Source organism: Lepisosteus platostomus, chromosome 18, assembly GCF_059453375.1.
Source record: "Lepisosteus platostomus isolate fLepPlt1 chromosome 18, fLepPlt1.hap1, whole genome shotgun sequence".
Lineage (NCBI taxonomy): Eukaryota > Metazoa > Chordata > Actinopteri > Semionotiformes > Lepisosteidae > Lepisosteus > Lepisosteus platostomus.
In genome coordinates, this window is record NC_142628.1 from 8894554 (window position 1) to 8915433 (window position 20880).

General features: G+C 36.7%; 1 protein-coding gene across 7 annotated transcripts in view; it reads right to left on the minus strand.

The window, feature by feature from the left end:
- Window positions 1–8702, minus strand: part of LOC148645600 (transcriptional enhancer factor TEF-1) — a 66759-nt gene extending 58057 nt beyond the window's left edge. For 2 of the 7 annotated variants that reach the window (XM_088611891.1, XM_088611890.1), the window contains exons 1-2: window positions 8444–8692; window positions 7868–8000 (exon numbers count right to left, since the gene is read on the minus strand). The gene's annotated coding sequence lies outside the window, so the exon portion shown is untranslated. Of the gene's footprint in view, window positions 1–7867; window positions 8001–8443 lie in introns of all 7 variants that reach the window. The other 5 variants (XM_088611892.1, XM_088611893.1, XM_088611888.1 and 2 more) reach the window with 4 other exon arrangements.
- Window positions 8703–20880: the final 12178 nt, after the last annotated feature.

Below are 20880 nucleotides of genomic sequence, written 5' to 3' on the forward strand. Positions count from 1 at the left end.
AATGGAATACAGTACCAGAGAGCCAGTACAACTGACATTTGAATACAGACCACAAATTATAAACAGTTTCAGTAAATTAAGTGACTGAGTGCCTTTGTTCCACAGACATACATCTTCCTATTGCTTGCAAAAAGCAGCATATTCTAACCACTAATACTGCCATAGCCAGCACTGGGAAAGGAAGTTATTGAAGCCTGGATTTCCTGCTTTTGGCTGTGGCCAAGAACTCTGAGGTTTATAGCGGTTTCAGGAACTGACTCATCTAATGATTCATGGATTAGATATTGGTTTTCATATGTGTCTGGTCATAGGACTGCTGAGTCTAAACAACTGTTTGCAAAACTGTGGGCAAAAAAAAAATCTATATTATACATACATGTCAACAAAAACACAGCACCCAAATTATTTCTTTCTCTAAGAAAGTAATTAAGATGCCATTTGTTCCTCCATTATTAAAAAAATAGATTAAGGCTGACATATGGTTTTAATTATGATCCCATTACTGTAAAGTGCTGAACTAGTGGTTTAGTTTATTGTATGAGAGTCCTAGGAAAAAAAAAGAACAGGAAAAGCTGTATCTTACATTTCATCTGAGTAAGTTCTTGCTTAAAAAGATACTGGCTAAAGTAAAGAGATATTTTTGTTTAACAGAAAATATTTTCTCATGTATCAGTCAAAATAAAAACTTCCTTGCCTTAGTCTGACCTGTCACAACTCTTTCTTTCCCACTCACACACTCAATGGACAGAGGCATTGTAGCTTGCCAAGCATTTTTACTGTCATCCAAGAGCTACGGCTTCATGTTGATAGGGTATAATTTAAACATCTTGATTAATGGTTTAATTTAAATAATACTGGATCAGAAGCGCTTCATGTTTATTCAGCATGGACACAATCAGATATGACTGAATTCACGTGACGTTACAATGAATAACTTTCCCCCCAGTACAAAATCTGACATTTCACAAAGTCAAAAGCAAGGGACTTCCTTTGTCAAAATGCAGCACGTCTCTTCAGTCAGCTCACACAATTATGGAGCTCATAATGGTTTCCTTATTCAAATTCAGGAATCTGTCAGAACTTAAGCTGTTCGAAAGAATTTTTTATCATGAAAAAATTAATGATGTGCTACAAACAACTGAAATTCCTCCTTCACAACTCAAGACAAATACCACACAGGAGGAAGAAATACATAGATGTTTATATAAACATTTTACCATAATTACATACATAAAAAATATACTTGGTGTGAATGTCACTTACAAAAGCAGTTGACAAGGCCAAAGTGCACTCGGTAGCTGGCAGTCATTTTATGGCTACAGTCCTAAAGCAGATTTACTTAGATGACGTCAGTGGCTTCAAGCCAGTTTTTTCCTTTTGGTGGCACTCACCATTCGCCTCTTGAAACCTTCACTAAACTGCAGTGCAGCAGACCATAATAAAATATTCCCTTTGTGACACAGATTACCTCAGGGCACCGAGGCCTCGATAACAAAGGCAAACCCCTTTACTTACCTGACTACAGCTCATGAAGGAACGGATAGTTTTGCCGTGGTTCTTCAGAACCAAGAATCCCTCCACACCAAGCTACACAATGCTGCACTAAAATCACTGCTACACAAAGAAGCCTGACTGAAAAAAATCTCACTTGTTTTCTCCATTTTCTTTTCGAGTCCTAAAGAAAGGATTTTCTGCTGACACTCGCAAAAGATAGTTTACTTGCGAACTGATGTATTCGATCAGTCACAATTACTATATACTTCCATTTCTAAATGATTTACCTCACAGACAAGCATCAATGCTTTACTGAAATCACCCATGGAGTCTGAGGCCTATTAAAATAATAATAAAAGTCTGTTCAGAACCGATAATGGTCTCATACATTTTCATCTATTGTTTTTACCAACTTTATAAGATAAAGATACTTAGAGAGCATTCCTTTCAAACCGTTTAAAAGTTCACATATTGCTAATATCCAGCATGTTTTGTATTTTTGTGTAATATTACTAATGGTATGAAAGGTATGTCAAGCAAATGTTTCAGTGTGGAACTGTATCTGTGCAAAAAACTTCAACAATAAGAATCCATTGCCCCTCTTATAACCCTCTGTTCCCCAGGATTAACTTTTTTACAAGACAAAAATTATTGGAAATGATAAATTCTGACAAACTGAAGGGCAGAAGCATTTTCTCCACTGGACTAAAATACTTCAGGATTTGTTTTTCAGCACCACCACAAATGGCTCATTACAATGACTTATATCTGATTAATTTTCACATACACTATGTAGGCACTCCTAAAATATGAATATGAGCCTTCGCAATCAGATGAAGAACAATGTGAAATATGAGTATCTCACTTCAAGCAAGAAGCCATAAAGGCATTCTACCCAGATAAAACTGATCACAAATTTATTTATGCTGAATGTCGAAATGCTATTCTGTAAACTGACATACCCAAGCTAGAGATTCCTGTAAATCTTTAAAGGTTAACTGAAAAATCAAATATATAAAACCTGCTCAGGAATAACTTGCTTTCTGATAATGGATTTTCAATTGACAATGCTAGCTTCCCCCTGTATTACAACAAATCTTTTGATTTCTTTTTTTTTTACCCCCCAATATTTTGTTCAGAGGACTTTTGCTACCAGTTCCTTGAGCTAAACAGCTAAAAAGCTGACATGTGGCAGATGTCAGAACAATGTGTTATGACAACAACATGCCCAATGACAGACTGCAAACATGAACGATTCATGTAATCCTTCTGCAAAGGATATACTGCATACAGTAAAATTAAATACAATTATTCAAACTTGCATTTCAATTTAAATTGTTTTTTTTTTTAGAATTCCACTAACACAGCAGTAGTTCTAAAGCAGTTACGTATGCATTATTGTGAGTTATTAAATCAGAAATATTAACCACACATCATCAGTAGCCGATACCTACAACGCATTCAAGGTATTTTTCCAGATCTTTCACAAAGGAAAAACACACGCATTGCAAAGTCAGAAGACTTTTCCTAGCTACATTATTTTTTCTCCATTTAATAACATGAAAGCTGAAGTAAATGTATTAAAGAGAACCACTTCAGACAGCTAGATTTTACATCATTTCCAAATGGAACCACAAAAAAAGAAAAACTTGCAATGGAAGAGTTAATGTAGCTTCTGTCCACAAAATGGAAATTTCAAGTGCATGAAGATTAATTTTTTTGGCTGCTCTGTAGTTAATATTTTATTTGGCATACGTAGGTGGAAGTGCTTGTATCATTTATACTGCAGCATTAATGCTATTGGCTAGCACGCCATTTAGACTCCATTACTGAAGGATATGTATTTAATCAGAAAATAAACCTTTTTTACAAAATAGCATGCTTTAAGCATGTGTTCAATTATATAAATGGTCAGGCTATGCTTAAGAACTCACTGGTTGTGTCAAAAACTATTTGCACATGACTTCTGATTTCTTCCACTTGTGTCCCCAAAACTGAAACATAAATATTTGTACTTGAGTAATTCAGCTTTTCCAATGCACTTATATAACTTCTGTTGTATTAAAAGATCTCTTATATTTCTAAAGTCGCAAACCATACCACAGCACTCAAAGTGGACTCCAGAAATAATTAAAGCAAGCCTGTACACATACAAATGTTTACCATTTTATGGAAAATGAAATGGAAAGCCCAGAAACTTAAAATAACTAAAGATTCCTGTGTAGGAAAAAGAAACAGTTACATCCCCTGCAGAAATAAGCTAAAACAGTTGGTGACTCAAATATGAAGCATATTAAAATGCTATTGATAAGCTAAATTAACAGATAGCTTATCTGAAGCATACACTAGCCATATGGTGCCACAACCACTACAGCCTGTTGCTGGCATAACAATAGGCTGTTCCAGACAGTGGAAAGCACTGTTTGACAAATGGTCGTTAGCATGAATTTTCAGAGCAGAGTGTGCAAGAGTAAATGCATTATGCGTATTTGCATTTTTTTTCTACAGGTGCATAAAAGACCAAACCAGATGTCAACTTCAGCACTGCCCTGTTGGGCCTCCGTGATTGTACAGCACTGCACATTCTGCCACAACTATGGCTAGGACAATTATCTTCTGCCCCCCCTTCCTGCATGGCCCACCCCCACCAGTTCACCACCAAGCCAACAGCGAGCCCTCTTAAAACACCTGGTTTCTTTTCACTTTGCCTCTGTAGAAATGTATTCTACTCTTTGTGTCAGCAGTCACTTTGGTCTTTCCGTTCAAACATGCACCATACGATGAGAATTTATTCCAGTTTGGGTTGGTATCTTTATTTCCCCAAGTCGCATGATTTTGAATTCAAGGAAATGGATCTGTACTAAAACGCATTCATGGACAAAAATGTTGAATAAAACTGTATGCAAGCAAGAAATGGGAGAATTGGACCCTTTCAACACGTTTTTTTTAAAGGTGTGCAAAAATTGATCTTGCACCATTTCATTTTCAACTTTCAATTAAAACAGTATTTTCTAAATGACCATAATTAAACATTTATCTTGTATGTATGCTTACCTTGCTTCACAAAATTGACCATTACTCGACACCTTACAGAACAAAAGGCATAGTGCATATGAAAAACTGCTAATGTACTGAACTATGAAAACCATCAAATATATGAATTATGTTTCTCATTCTATATTTTGTGAAAAAACAGAGTATAAGTGTAACATACAGGGTTTTATTTGATTTTTTGCAATTCACGTCTACAAAAAATTCACAACTAAATCATCCAATTTTAACTGCAGCTCCTGTTACCGTTTTCAGTCACATTCTGAATTGCAGGTCACAGTGACCCTGCTGCAGAACTCGTATCCATAGCACAAACCTGTATTAACCTTCACATTGAAAACTTCAATGACCCTTAAACAAATATTTTCCTCAGTGGAATGGGGATTTTCTTACACCAGTCTCCAGAGACTGAAAAGGATCCATCTTCCTTTACTTAAATAATCCGTGAAGGTTAACCTTGTAAAACAACAAAAACATAAGTATTTCCTATCAAATATGATGGTTTAAGAATGTGAACAACTATCGCAGCTTTATTCCAGTGTAGCATCATTGTACTGTTACATCCAAGATAAAAATCAAATCATATTTGCATGTCAAAGATTTCATTTGAATGCTTTCCAAATTCAAAGGCTGCAGCAAATTATTTTAATTAAAACCTGTGCACATAAAAATATATCTGTTCCTGTATTTAGAAAACAAACCATGCCAACATATATAAATTCAGTATGTTCACACATAATTAACATTTCCCAATACTGGCTTACAAATCTTTGAGAAGTGCCATCTAGAACTGCCTTTTATTTTCATTGGTTTATGGTCCACAGCAAAAACTTAATATCAATTAAATTCATCTATGACTATTTACGTAATTAAAATGATACTTTTAGTATGAACTCATCTTCAACAACAGCGATTGAGGAGGAAAAAGTACATTCTCTTTCTAGAGCTGAGATTTTTAATAAATGTTCATTAAGGGTCGACAATCACTGTAGCAAGCAAAAGATTAGGTAAAAAGATGTATACTTTAACTCACGTTTTGTGCTGGTTCCCATTTCTCTAACAGTGTGAGGACAGGCTTCTTAAACTAAAACTACTAACCTCAGAAACACTTATTTGTATACAACCAGATCATTTCAAGATAACACATTAAAAAACAAAAAATGCTCAATTTAATAAAGCACATCAAGTGTACTGTTCACTATGTTACTACAATGTAAAAAAATTAATTATGATTCAACCTGTGAAATGCCCTTTTGCTTTTGTGTTGTGTCTTTTAATACTATGCACTACATTATATACATAGAAAAGTCGATAACCACACTCTCAAGCCTGTGGGAGACAATGTTCTATTCTTCCACTGGTAAATGTAATGCAGGCTGATGTCCAACAGGTCCAGTAGTTGCATAAGCTGAAACAAAGCAACTATTGCTATCCTTGGTATTTTCTCTCAGCAAACAGATTTACTCCTCACCATCCTGTTTTGTCAAGGGTTAAGTCTGCTAGAAGTCAATCTGTTTACAGTAGCAAATTGTCCTAGTTAGAGACGTCAAGAAATAACTACAGATAAAACAATACAATGCTTGTCTTATTTCATTTTACACCTTTTAAAGAAAAACAACTACAAGAAAGAATTACCCAAATCAAACAGTACAAGCTGCTTGCAAAAAAAATCTACTGAGGGAGGATAAAAGGATGAACACCTACTAAATTTCCAAGATTTTTTTTTTAATCCAGAATTGCTGCTGGGGGTCAAATACATTTTAAATCTTATTTCAAATAGACTATTCTATTTAGACTTTTCAGGATATTTGATCATTTCTGCTTGGTTACCTCTATAGCATCCATGTACATAATAAAGCAGCCCTTTGGAAATTTTAACCTATTTACATAGGCAGGTGTTTAAGTGGAAGCAAACCAGGCCAGATCAATATAAATCGTAATAAAATGAGTAAAACAGAAGAGAGTCATGACTATTCTTTAACAGAAAACTAAAACTAAAAAGCCCAATAAGAAACCTTTAAACCTCCAGATTATATAGATTTTGATCTTAATACCGTTTGGCGTATTTGAATTGGACAGAAAACAATCACAGTTTAGGTTGTTAATTTCAAAGCGCTGGTTAAAGCTCTGAAATAGTTAACGACGTTTAACTTTTTCTAAATAATAACACACACCACCAAAACTGTACTATGTCCACGATCAAAACGGCAAAAGAACTATATATTTAAAAAACGTGTGAATTTTACTGCGTTTATTTTTCTAAAACCTATTTCACCAGCTCTATCAACTTTACCGTTGTTAACCAAAAACGCTAAAATTCTTTGGAAATATTCGCAACACCATCACTACCGGGAAGTCAAAACTCTTAAGTCCAGGCCTTGTCGGGATGTTTATTTTTTGCAATTTTGTTTTCCCCAAAATAAACATTTCAAGACGCACCTACACTGTTGCCACGTGGTAAATCAAACATAACTAAAATAAGTTATCTTTAATCCAGACAGCAAAGCAACGGAACTTGAAAATAAAACAATATTACTATTTATTTTTTAAACAATTGCAAACAGAGGCCTTCAGTGGATACAATGCTTCCGAATGGCAAAAAGACTTTTTTGAAATGTATTAAAATCTGAACTTCGTAGTAATTTTCCACTGATCTTTATCTGTCTGAGAAGAAAACTACAACTAACAAAGAGCCGTGGATGACCATGAATTATTGTACAACAAAAACTTAAATAATAGTGAGTAAAAGTTCCTTCTTAATAACATCAGAAATCCTTTAGAAAAATAACTCGGGGAACTTTCAATCTTTACAGTTTCAGATCATTAAGTTTTAATTATTGACAGAATCACAGAAGGCTACTTTTGTTCAAGACCTCCCCAGCTGCCGTCGTTCCCAATAAATTATTTACAAAGCCTCCCACCAAAAATGGACTTTCTCCTGCTCTCATCAACAGTACATTACATCGCTCGTTAAAGTTAATAAAATAGAGTCGACGGATTTTTTTCCCCCCTCGTACGGTTTATTTTGTTTGTTGTTGTTGCTTTTTATGATCACAGCGGCTCGTTTCATCCACACATACTACACACAACTTTTTTTTTTCGATTTCTCTTAAAATTCCCCCATCTTAAGCCGAACAACGGCTTATCGTTTTCCCCCAAGACATTCCCTTTGCGACACGTCCCTTCCACAAGCTCTTCGGCAACAAGTAGTCCATAACCTGCCGCAAGTTTACCATTCGGATCGAGTGTTAATGGAATGCAAAGAATTCATTAAAAGGATATAAAACGAAAGGGTAAATCGAAGAAAATACTTAATACTTACAGTTGATTAAACGACAAAGAAGGAAAAACGCGGGGGTTATCCTAAAGCTGCAACGAGCCTCCTTGGAATACAATGTTTTTGCGGAGTTCTGAAAATGTTCCACTTCAATCCGCAACTCCCAGCTGAAGCGACTCTGGAGAACAAAACAGCAACAATCTGATCCTTCATCGCGTACAAATGTCGATTTAAACGCCACATTTTCGACAGAACTTGTCGCAAAGCCCCGCTGCGGACTCTCTCCGGTTGGTGATCGGGAGTTATCGCAGCCCCAGCGTGCGTAAGGTCGGGCTTCTTTACAAAAAAATGTAAAAAATGTCAGATTTTCGTGCTATGTCAGGCTACAACGCAGTGAGTCAGTGGACAAAGTGAAAGCACCCTGTTGCAAGAGCAGCGAGAAACAATGTAAAAGCCCAGCATACAGATCAACAAACCACTTTCAGCCCTCGCTACTAGTTACCAGTGATGCTTAATACGGTTTTTATTATTTGAATCTAATGCATTTTAGTCGAAAGGTACAACTTTATTACCAAACTACCCAGCTCCAACCATTTTGCATACCATTAAATGCAAACTTACCTCAAAACACCACTCTCTGCTAGTGTTATTTGATTTTAATTTCGGCCTCTCTTTTTTTTTCTCTCTCTCTCTCTCTTGTATGTGCTGTTTAAATCTTTGTAAACTGTGTAAAGTTATTCTCGTGTTTCTGGGCCGGCCGGGTTTTGTGTACGTGAATCGGCGGCGCACCGACAGGGATGCGAAGAATGCTCGGAATGAGAAGAGGAATGAAATGAACGCGAAGACCGAGCTCGCACCAGGGCGGAGCGAGGGTGGCGTCATCCCGAACCCCGTCGCCAGCCGGGGTAGGAGGGACCAGCGCCGAAAGGATGACCTCACGAGAGACGCCGCTTTCAAACTCCACACACACACAAACCAAAAAAAAAGGAAAGGAAAGGGAGGGAGGGAACTTTCAAATGGACGTCACCAGTGACCCCCCCTCCCCATTACCAGACTCAAATCAAAGGGGGCGATCGATAATGTCAGTACCCTTTAAGTGAGTGCCAATTTAAGATTTTTGGTGCGGAAAGGAATGGGAGGATGAGGGCAAGGGAATACATTTCTTAGTATCTCATCGCCATCCGCGCAGACGTTCATTCAAGTTAAAAGAAGAGTATCGTACGTTTCTCTTTTAGAAAAGAGCTGCAGCTGGGTAAATCGCGCTAGTTCTGAACTTTACCGCGTCTAGCTTTAGCCTCTGCCTCTGCTTTATCATTTGTAATGTATAGTCTTCAAATAAAATTACTAATTTATGAACCCTTTTTGCACTCATGCTGGCTTTTTCTTCCTCCTTGATTGATTAAGGTTAAGGGGAAGCGTGTCGTCGTGTTACAAATTTAATTGTTTACTTTTTCCACCATATTTTAACAAAAGGATGATGGAGACCGCATTTATCAAAATTAAATACCTCGAGAAGTGTCTAGTTAAGAATGGTTATTAGTTGAAGTACGATGAATTACAGAATTTGTAAATGTTGTGTTTTAAGCTATTTACTGTTAACTAGAACTTGTGCATTAAAAACAGACACTATTTTTCAAGTGAATTCAGATTTGCTCATTTTAAGACTGTCTGAAAATTAGCCAGAGTTCATGAGGAAGAAGGTACAGCAATTCAATCAACCCTTCACATCTGTGAGGACTGCATAGTGACTACCACACAACATTAGTATTGTATTTTGTTAAACTGGTCTAACCAGCTGTGAACATTGCAAAATGTGGTTAAACAGGAACTTATGCATGATTTTTAACGAAATAATAGACGCCTCCTGTGTACATTCTTGATGAAGTCACTGCCGCATAATGCAAAACGTAAAGAAGCTTTTTAAATGACCAACGTTTTCCTCTAGCTTCACGTCTTACATGCTGATTTTACTACTGAGTCGTTCTGTTGTTATTTCTGTTAGGATCAGTAGCCATCTATGATCTACAGATGCTTCATCCTACAGAGGGTCACGAGCTACAGGCAGTGTGTCGAAGTCTGTTCGATTCTTCCCAATAAAATCAGCATTTGAAAAGAATTTCCAGAAGTGAATAAGAGTAATTAACAAGGGATGAGTGTCCGTAAAAGGAACACGACATATTGTTTTACAGGATCTTGAGATCACTTCGCCCGGAGAGTGACCTTTGAGCAACACACATCTGGGAGAGCTTGCCAGTGGTCCGAGTAATGGCAAGTGAGGGGAATTGGACACAAGGCAAAAACAAGGATATGTATCAAATAATGGGAAAATAGGGCAATGCAAATGATTAAAAGGAAAATGGAATTTGAATAAAACAAACGACGAGACCAACTGTTCTCATGTTTCGTGAACAGTCCTGGTGCTGTGCTGTTTCACCCTGGTGCAGCTGAGGAAACATGCTGCTACATGACAGGACTGAAAAAGATCCAGAAACGATATATCAAAATTTGGTGGGAGGCAATTGCAAAACCTTGAATTCCAAGTTAGCGACCAGAGGGCATGTGTTTAGATCCTACATAATGCCTTGGTAAGGATTTGTAGTAGTTAACTTGCCCGGTCGTGTCTAAGCAAGCCGTCTTTCAAGAGCCTTTTTTTTTACACTGTTGTCTTTAGGTATAGAAGTCCATAAAACCCAACAGCTTATTTTTTTTAAAAAATCCATCAGCAGTTGTCATGTCTGTGGGCATGTTATTTGTGAGGACACAGAAATGGAGCAACCGCATGGGATGGTGTTGGAGAAACTCACAAATCTGCATCTTGTGAAGTGGCAACTGCACTCCAGGAGCCAAAACACAGATCCAGACTTCTGTTTCTGCCAGACTAACTGCTTGAGCACATCCTTCCCAAGAATCTTTGTGCAAAAAAAACTTGAGAGGAAAAAGAAGTGTTTCGTTTTTTTACAAGGAATTCGTGAACTTTTTTAAAAGTAAGTGGAGCCGTGGCAGCTCAGACGGCAAGGGTGCCTAGCTCCTGACGGGAAGGTCCTGGGTTCAATCCCAGGTAGGGGCAAGTAATGGAGCTTGCTCTAATTCCTTCCAGAGAGCTTCCAGATCCAATCAGCCTGCTTTCCAAATGAGTACTGGGCGTTAATCCTTCTAGGAGAAATAGACTGGCTGGAGTGTGATGCTGATCACCTCCAGTGTTGGATGGTTGAGAAAAATGGTGGCCCTCACCCCCCATTCTCCCCTGGGCCTTAATAGCCTGAAAAGAGGACCTAACCTGCCTACCATTTAAAGTAGGTATACACTGTTCACAGATATACTGCTTTAATAAATAGATGAAAGATTTTCTAAAATGATAGTAACACTGAATCAGTTTTGATTTGTGCAAATATAGACATATATTGCAGTTCCAAATTTAGAGTGGTATTTTATATTGCTTTTCCTAGAGCCAGTATAAATATGTCTTATTAGGTTTATTATAAGGTTTAAATGTACATGTGCTGCATAATGTATATAAAAACAAACATTTGTAAATCTTTCTGAGATACCAGCACTAGTTGTCCTCAGATTGACAGAGCTGTGTTGGATAAGAGTGGTAAAGCTAAGAAAGAAAACAGGCAAAACAAAAAAACAGGTCACTAAACGTGTTGGGAAAAACAGCTTAACAGAAAGTGGCATCTACAGTATAATACAATCTTGCAGTGACGAGAGAAGTTTAAGTCCTTGTAATGTAAGTGAAGTCCCATTATCACTGCATTTCATGCTGCGTAGGACCCGTTTTTCATTTCGTGTAGCAGCTTGGCAACAACATTGAAAACCTCTGCCAAACATTCAAGCCTCAGTAACCCAATTTCTCCCTTGATTTGTCTCTCAACTAATAAAAAGGCCTGCTAATTACAAAGATGCTTTCTAACATTACTTAATCTTGATTTTCCTTTGTTCTCTTGGGCGGTGGTGTTCCAGGGCAGTACCATTAAATATCAAAAGGTATGTTTATTTATGCAAAAACCAAGGGTATGGGAGAGCTCTCCTGCCTTTTGGTTCCTGTGGATGAGGCGTTAGGGAGGCAAAACATTGGTAGTGAGGTGGTAAACTGGGACCTTTATTTGAGTCTGCAGGTCACTTATTGAAACAGTTGCACAAGCTCTTGGTTAAACATTACCATTGTGTAACCAGGAAGCATAACCATAGATACCTGCCAGTATCGAAACTGATTCATAACCTTACACTCAAAGCATGTTCATGAGGCAAGGTTTATGAAGGGGCACAGTGCTATCACAGTAACAAGGAGGTGATTCTGACGGCAGCATGCATTTAAAAAATGATGAGCATCTGAACATTTTTAAATTGCTTTTCATATGGTCAAGGTGATCCCAAATATTTCTCGTGGAGGCTTCAGCACACAAAATCTTTAGAAAATACATAAATACCCAAGAACAGCATTCATAAGTATTCTGTGCAGCCCTTGACAAAATTAATTTAGATATCCAATACCAAGCATCATTTTTATAAAGGAACAGGCCTCTGTTTTCTTAGAAGTTTCATAAATTAATTTCCCATTGTATTCAGTTTAAATTATAAATCTGTGGTTGTGTGAATATTTGGGGATTTGAAGATTCTCAGCAACTGTACAGTTTCAAACACAAACCTTCTAGAGAGTGTGTGTGTGTGTGCTCATGTGGGTGTGAAAGGGAACAGGCAGATCAGGTTTGTCAACAAATTTGGAACAGACAGCCCCTCATACACAAGATAAGCACACAGTTTAAACCAGGGGTGTAAAAGTCCATTTCACAAGGGTCTCATGATCTTTTGTGGGCACTTTATTCCCATTTGAGCTCTTAATCACTGGATTGATTAGGTGATTGAGAAATTACTTTACAAAATAAATTTAACCTTTAAAAAAAAACTGAGACAGTTTAAACAATATGCTTCATTGAAGGCACATTTACAATTAAATGATTTTGAGGCCAGCAGAGAACCATTAAACCTGTCTAGCTACTCAAATAATTAAGTGAAGTGCCTGAGAGTCTAGGTGGGAACAGAGTCTCTACAGCGAATTAGCCTTCTAAGAAGTGAGTTTGATTTACACTTGTTTTAAACAATGCTAAGAAGCTCCAGATTTCCCCTGCTGTAGGTACTGATCAAATAAGTAGTTCAAGTAGGTAGGTGCGTCAGCATGCGTAGGCTGCAAACGAACAAGTAAAGGTTTATTCCGTGCTGAAAAGAGAAGAAACACAACATTTCGGCTGTGGAGCCTTTTTCGGGTGTCAAATAAGGATGGCCATTTAAACTGAACCACAGTCGTTATGAGAGCTGATCATTTGAACTCTGATTTACCACAACTCCGATGTGTGCCAAGAATCTACAGAATCAATGTAATAATGCAGTAAGGGGGCAGATGTTGTCAGTTTTACTGCAAAATGCTTTGACAAACAAATGCAGCACCTGAAATAAAAATGCATTATTATCAAATATAACAGCAAGAATCACAATCTTTACAATGTATGACCAGTACACATAATACAGGATTCTGTAATGAAAGCAGTCTTTTAAACTACAAAATATAACAACCTACAATACACCAACAGATGATTGAATACATATCTGTTTATCAAGCACAGGAAACTAACTGGGTTACAGGATAGCCTGGCCTCTCCCATCTATTTTGGACAGGAAAGTAACACTGATTTCATATGTAGAAAGTGGGAATATTTCTGGGTTGAAGGAAAGGTGGTGGTGATTTAGCAACATAGTTTAGAACCCTTGCACAAGGAAAGTAAATATGAATTCCACATTATGACACCTGATAATACTTCATTTTTTGGAGTGAATACTTTTTAAGTAATATATTTTCTTGGTCCATTTGCAGTTTTTGTTTCTGTGAACAGAAACTATGTTGCTATATTCCAAGTGTTTGGTTTGGTTACCAGCTGAAAGAGCTGCATTTCATTGTTAGTGATGAACTCCTTTTACTTTACCATTTAGAAATTCCCTGGAGGCCATAGCTTCTTCACCAGGTTTAAGCTAGCAATTTAAGCTCCTTGCCCACCCAGCTCTGGCCATGTGTTGATTGAAAAGATCTGTTAACACCTGTAACAGTTTTATGATGATTTGGGTGAGGTGGACCTTTCTGGAATGTAAATTTGTAACCACAAACCCATAATCCCCACTCACTTCACACACCTAGAATATTATTTTGTAAATCACTGTATAAAAGCAATCCAGTTTTGGCCAAAGCCAATTTAACTTCAACTAAATTAAAATTTTATTCTAAAATGGAAGTGATAGTGCTCTCCTTACACAATGATACCTTTACCTTCACAAGCTAATATCTGCAATAAAATGTATTAACAATGTTCCTTATCAAGATATTATTATACTATGTTAGTTCAGATGCTATTATACTAGATTTTGACAAATTATGTCTCCGCTTTTGTTTCAATAGCCATATTCTAAAACAATCTTATTTTATTCTTGTTTTGAAATGGTCATTTCAAAAGCTGTAACAAATTACCACTAAGTAAAATAATCTTAATAATGTTCATTCTAAACCTTCAGGTAGTAACAGGTGCAGTTGAGAGACCAAGAATGAATGAATGATGCACTGAAATTGAATGCAAAGGTCTGGAAACTAAAAATAAAATCCTGCTTATGAAAAGTGAATATACAGACAGTGATATTGTATATGGTGGGCTCCAGTTATTAAGCACTGACAGTTTATCTCCTCCAAGGAAAAAATCTTAAATTACAAAGCTGCTAAGCCAGCAGTCATAACAGCTCACAGCTTGTAAACTGTTTACCCCCAAACAACCCTCCTCCAGTTTCAGATCCCATTTAGGGCTGTAGTGTCCTGCTTTTAAACTGTTTTACAGCTGGGTGGGGCTGCTGCACAAAGCAACAAGAGATGCCCTGGGGGTCATTCAGTTAAACACTAGTGAGCATGAAATCTGACACCTGACTATCTCGCCCAGCACTGCACTGAGCAGTGGGCTGCACTGCCTCCCTCAGGTGATGTGAAGACTGGAGTCATTTCACAATACATCAGTCCTTGCATGTCTGGCTGGTTTCCTTCTCTTTAATACTTTCACATTGTGCGTCAGCAGTGCCATGAAAATCGCCAAGTTCGAGATTGAACCATCAAGAAAACCTTCAAAGCTAATTGGCTCCACAGATGAAGTTGCTTAAAGTTTGCCAAGCAGCTCCACACGTTTAAAGGTGTCTATACTTAAAGGTGTACAAAATCTACAAAAAGATCATGACATTTTCCACCTACATAATCACTGCTTGGGAGTGTTTATCTTGGAAAGTTTTTTGAATTTGTAAAACATGAACTTAGACTTTTGCCATGAAGCTGAAAGATTGAAAGTCAGTTTGCAGGAAGGGATACCAGAACACCCCAAAGGCAAGAGTTTGATGGAGGGAAGAAGATTAATTTACACTGAACCAAACCCTCAACAGAAATTTCCCACAGGGCCTTTACCAATTCACGGCCTTCTAATAATCCCCATCTATGAATTGACTTCATCACTCTGTCCTCCTCCCCACTGATAGCTGGTGTGTGGTCAGTGTACTGGTGCACTTTGTCTGCTGTCACATCATCTAGTTCGGGGCTACACATTGGTGATGGTGGAGGGGAGTCCCCCTTACCTGTAATGTGGAGTGTCCAGTGTTGCACCACACTATGTTGATTTAGGTTTTTGTATCCATGATTGTATCACATATACTGTACTACAATACTTTAAGAAATCAGGAATTTCAAGTCCATTAATCATTTAGTTCTTGAGTGCCTGATTGTTTACACGATTGTGCTAAATTCTTCTGTCAAGTGGTCTACCATCCCATTCACGGAATAGTCCTTTCTTGCACCCTGTATTACCTTGTTTTAGCTGTACTGCCAGCTGGGCCCTGTGGCCACCAGTGGAAATCTGCTGCCTGTAACTAATGAGCTTGCTGGCTTAGACGTTTTTATGCACTTTGTAACCGAAAGGTTGACTTCCACCGATTTCCATAGGTCTTTCCTAGGCTGAAGAGAAAAAAACAAAACAAAAATTCAACAAAAATTGTACAAAAATTCTAATTAAAACAATAAATCAAAAGGCATCACAAGTTCAGCTCTGTAACAATTTTCCTGCCAAATGATAAAGTGACTCTATGCTCACATAGAGTAAGAGATTTTTTGCAGCTACTGTATGTAATTAGATTGCTGGTAGTGAAGATCCCGGCAGAACTGAGCAGCTGATCTTTGCAGGCTAATAAAGAGCTGAGCTTTGCTCTTCCGTGTGCTGGCAGTGAAAAACTGGCAACCCCTTACTTTGCCTCATCACCTCACAGTGACCCTTGCTGTTCTGAGTCTGAATGGACAGTCAAGCTACTGTAGCTTCTGAGGGTAACTGGCCATTAGTGAGGGTGTGAAACCTCTAAAAATCTATACTCACATATAGATTTTTAGACAAGGTGAATAAAAGGTGATAACTCAGAATAATCGAGGATACAGTGCAATGTTCAGTTATATGTAATTTTAAGGGACACAAATAAACCTCTACAAGCAAATAACATAGTACTAAACACTGACATAACCCATGATAATTAAGTTATAAATGACAAATATCGTACTTCAGTTAATAACCATCCAATTCATCAGTAATAACTGATCACTTCACATAAGGATATTGGTTCTGTATTAATATTCTCTTTATAAATTGCATGTTACAAGGGATTCATGCTTGAATACACACGTTCTGTAGTGTTACCCAATATTCTCCTACTTCACATTTAGAAAGGTACATCTCGAAACCTGAATTGTTAGGGCATGTTGAATCTCGCATCATGGATACGACTGAATGGTGTTCTTGTTCTTCATCTTGTGTCCTTATGAGAAAGAGAGTTTTTTTTCCCCAAGCATGCACAAGCAATGGCTCTTTCCACTGCAATAATGGGAGTTAACCTTTGTACGGATCCCCCCAAGAAACTGGCAAGTGAGCAGGTGTTTCATGGGCTGACGGATGGCAGGTAAGGAATACACTTCCATATACAATACATTCATTAGTGTTTTAAAACAATACTCATAACAGTCAGGATACAGAGTCATGGTTTCTTTGACACTGTGTCTTAACCTTTTATGAGCATTTAAAACACAGGGATAGAAGATTAAGTGACCAATAATTTCTGCTTTATTTACCGCAAGGTGACAGCTGCCTGTTTTTATCCACTATCTGCATGCAGCATATTCAGATACATCTTGAGTTTTCCATCAAATGACTAATCTGACCCCATACTAAATATTTTGCAACATGGCAGACATATACTGTAATTGAAAATGTTGCAACCTGGAAATAAAAAAGTTTCAGCTCCTTATTGCTTCTTATCACCATGAATGAACCACATTCTATGTGAAGGTTGCGAAGTGTTCAGCAAATTAGAAGACTGCTGTTTTCTTCAAGAGGTACAAAATCAGCTCATATTTAGTACTTGTAAATTGCCAATGAAATGTGCCTTCTGTGCAGGGTTTAAATTTAAAACACCTGCATCCGGTTAAATATATACAATAACCGGACAGACCACAATATGGATTATGTTCAATTCATTTGATAAATGAAAACCTGCTTGCTGCCCTAATTTAATAACCTAATAACATAATATTTTTTAAAGTACCCTTGCAGACATTTAATGCTATTTTAACTTTATCTTGCAAGTCATTTGCCACTGAGTGAATTATACAGAACCTAATCAAAATGTAATAGTGTGTAATTAATTTTAGCTAGATTTGATAAAGGTTCAGCATTTGCAAATGGATGTTTAATGTGTCACCGGTTGCCATCTAGTGCTCATCCAGAAGTACTGTTTTTGTTGTTTGCAGTTTGTAAACTGAACTGCATAGCTACTGTACGTTAAGGGATCGCAGTGTAACAATTTCTTTTCCAAAGAGTACGACAGGTCGGAGGAACATTTGTCTTACTTTAAATGCCATTCAGGGTAACTAGAGTAATATTTCTTTAAACTGTTGGTAATGTAAAGAAAGAGAAGGAAAAATAAACTATATATAGTGTTAATATACAGTATATAGGTATAAACAAGAAGCATTATTTTAAGAACACTTGATAACAGATGCAGGACTTTTTTATCCTACCCTGTACCAAATGCTGTTGTTTAAAAATATTGTGTACTATTAAAAAAAGAAAACAAACCTTACCATCCCTGGATGTCTATGACCAGTCTATGTGTAATTTATTTAGACAATAAAAGAGTAATTTTAGAGGACCTTCGAAGACATGAAAGCTAGAATGGTAATTATAATCCATTCTTTTGGAATTCCTATGAAAGAAGACGAACCACTGGACCCAATGGAAAAACACATCAGCATGATCATAAGAAAAGCACAAACATGTGGGGTTTTGTTTCCTCAAGCGGAATGGGTGAACTTAATACAATAAGAGGTGTCATGAATAAGTATGATTCAAAGCATATTTTCATAATATTGCAAAGGTCTAGATGTGTAACTAGCTCTGTTGCTTTATCAAAACACACTTTAAAAGAACCGGAATATTTTTTTTTGCCAAAGCACTCAATACAGAAGGTATGTTGAATTAACATAATAAGCCTTTCAAATCTGCACAGAAGGCCATATATTTAAGTGCCTTTTTAAAAAAAGATCTGTCTGAAAGAAGCATTGGATGTTTTTAAATATTGTCACTCAGAAAATAAATGGTTTTATTTTACTTACCCTCTTGATGGTTAGAATATTGTTTCATCAAAGAAATTAGAGTGTGGTATAACTGGAGAGTGGCACAGGATTGTTTCCTTGTGTTGTCTGAAAGATGTCCTATAGAATAATGTTTTTAATTGCTCCTTAGTCATATGTTATTAAGAACCCTGAATGGCATTTACTAGAAAAACAAAGACTGGGGGAGACCATTACTATTGTCATATAGTAGAGGTATTGAACCTAGACAACACAAGGATAGCACCAACCTGCTTAAGAACCACAAGGAGTTCACTTCTCTTTGGTATATAGAACTATGTGTTCCTTTAAATAATATTGTTGGATCTTTTGAGTTCTCCTATTGTTACATGATGATAAAATCCTAATAACCTATAATAATCAGCTTGTTCATGGAAAAAATAGTCATTAATCATGCACAGGTCTTACACGTTTATCAATTGCCTGCTCAAAATATCCAGTTGTCACCAAAGAGGATTCAGTGAAAGTAATGTATCTGGGTTTGGACACATTGGATTAACATTCACTTGAGTATTCATTAGCGTCATCGATTGCTCAAGACGTTCACTTTCTGAAAAAGCTTGGTGATGATCCAGAAAAGGTGAGAAAGCTTTAATGAATATTATGTTGCTTAGGTAGTTGGTGATTTTTTTTAAAGTGCTGTTTATTTTAGTTAATGCCAAAATATCTTTATATCAAATCTCTTTAAGCAAGATTTTATATTTTATATATAGAAGATACAAACTTAGCAGGAGTTTTGCCTTTTGAAACAGTAGATAAAAAAGAAAAAGTTGTAATGTAGTTATAGGTTATAACGTATGTTCTTTCTGTGCAGGAATAAAGTAATTAAATCTGAAATAGAACATATGGGCATGCTCTATGTGAGATATAAATCCAAGAACCTTCCATGGTTAGCTAGCCTGAATGAATCTGAGTCACTCTTGCCTCTTTTCATTTTTCAAATGCACAAACTGGAGAAACCGGAGAAGAGAGAAGCTCATAAAGGGAACTTAAAGACTGAAAGAATTGAAATAGCTTTTCTGCTTTTTGCGTTTCAATCTGTAGCTTTCCAACATTCCAACCTCCTAAATATTTGATTGACATATTTGGTGATATATTTCTGGCTAGTCTAATTCAGTTAATTTACAGAGGCCTGTAGTGCCAAAAAGGGTCCGAATTTTGTAGAATTTCGTCAACATGTCCACTGGCAGTCAGCCCAAGCTCTACAAAACATGAGAAAGCTTTGGGAGCACAATTCAGGTGTGTACTGCAGTTCAGAGGTTCATGGAAATGATAGCCATTTTGTGATAAAAATTCATCCAGTTTTTCAACTGGAAGCTTGAAGGTTAAACAATATCACACTTTATCTCTTGGGCAAAGTGTCTATTTTCATCTTTGTCACAAAGAAAATTAATAACCACCCCCAAAGAACCTTACTCAATCTATATTATTTAATGTGATATAGTGATTCCTGAACTATGGATTTCTACTTCAGATGCGTGTTCATCTCAGAAAAAAAAATCCTAAATATGAATTTCTTTACATTTAAGTGTTAATCATTAAAACAAATAATCCGTACATAAATTACAGGATTTTTCTTTTCAGTGAGTCAGTAATCAAAGCTTTATATTTTGTACTGTTTTCAGGGATTATAAATAAGGTCTAAAGCTGGTTTCTTTTTGGTGAAGTATCGGTATGCATTTCTTTTTTCCAAAGCCCAATTTCCTCAATTGTATGAAACCAAGAAATAACAACTCCAGAAGAGAAATGTTTCCAGTAGAAGCTTTTGTTGAGTTTTTGATGTTAAAAATGTTTGCGTACTACACTCTTGTCTCTTTAATTTATATCGGTAATGCAGTGTTTGAAGTTACAGATGAATGCCCCCCTCCTTTGATGTTCTTTCCTATTCTTAGTAGCTTGTCAAAATCACATATTTAAAAGGAAAAAGGTGGATTACATGATAGAACTGAAAGATGGACACTGGATTTAGCAAAGGCTTCTTTTCAGTGGTATTGTTTACAGGCAGTGAAGAAGCCGGGTACAGATATTGCATACCACATATTGTGGTACATAGAGATGACTGCTTATCTTCATCAACATTCACCCCAATATCAAAGGAAAAACAACAATCTCACTGGGCTATTGTGGGATTGGATGGAATTTCAAATTCAAACATAAGAACACATGTATGGCAACAATAATACCTGAATTTCTGCTGTTTTTATGGGGTTTGAATCATATGAGATACTATGGACAAATCTACAAAAACCAGAAAGAAAAGGAATACATAAATTGACCATTTTTCTTTTCTAAAATAGTTTTAAATAATATAATATGATTT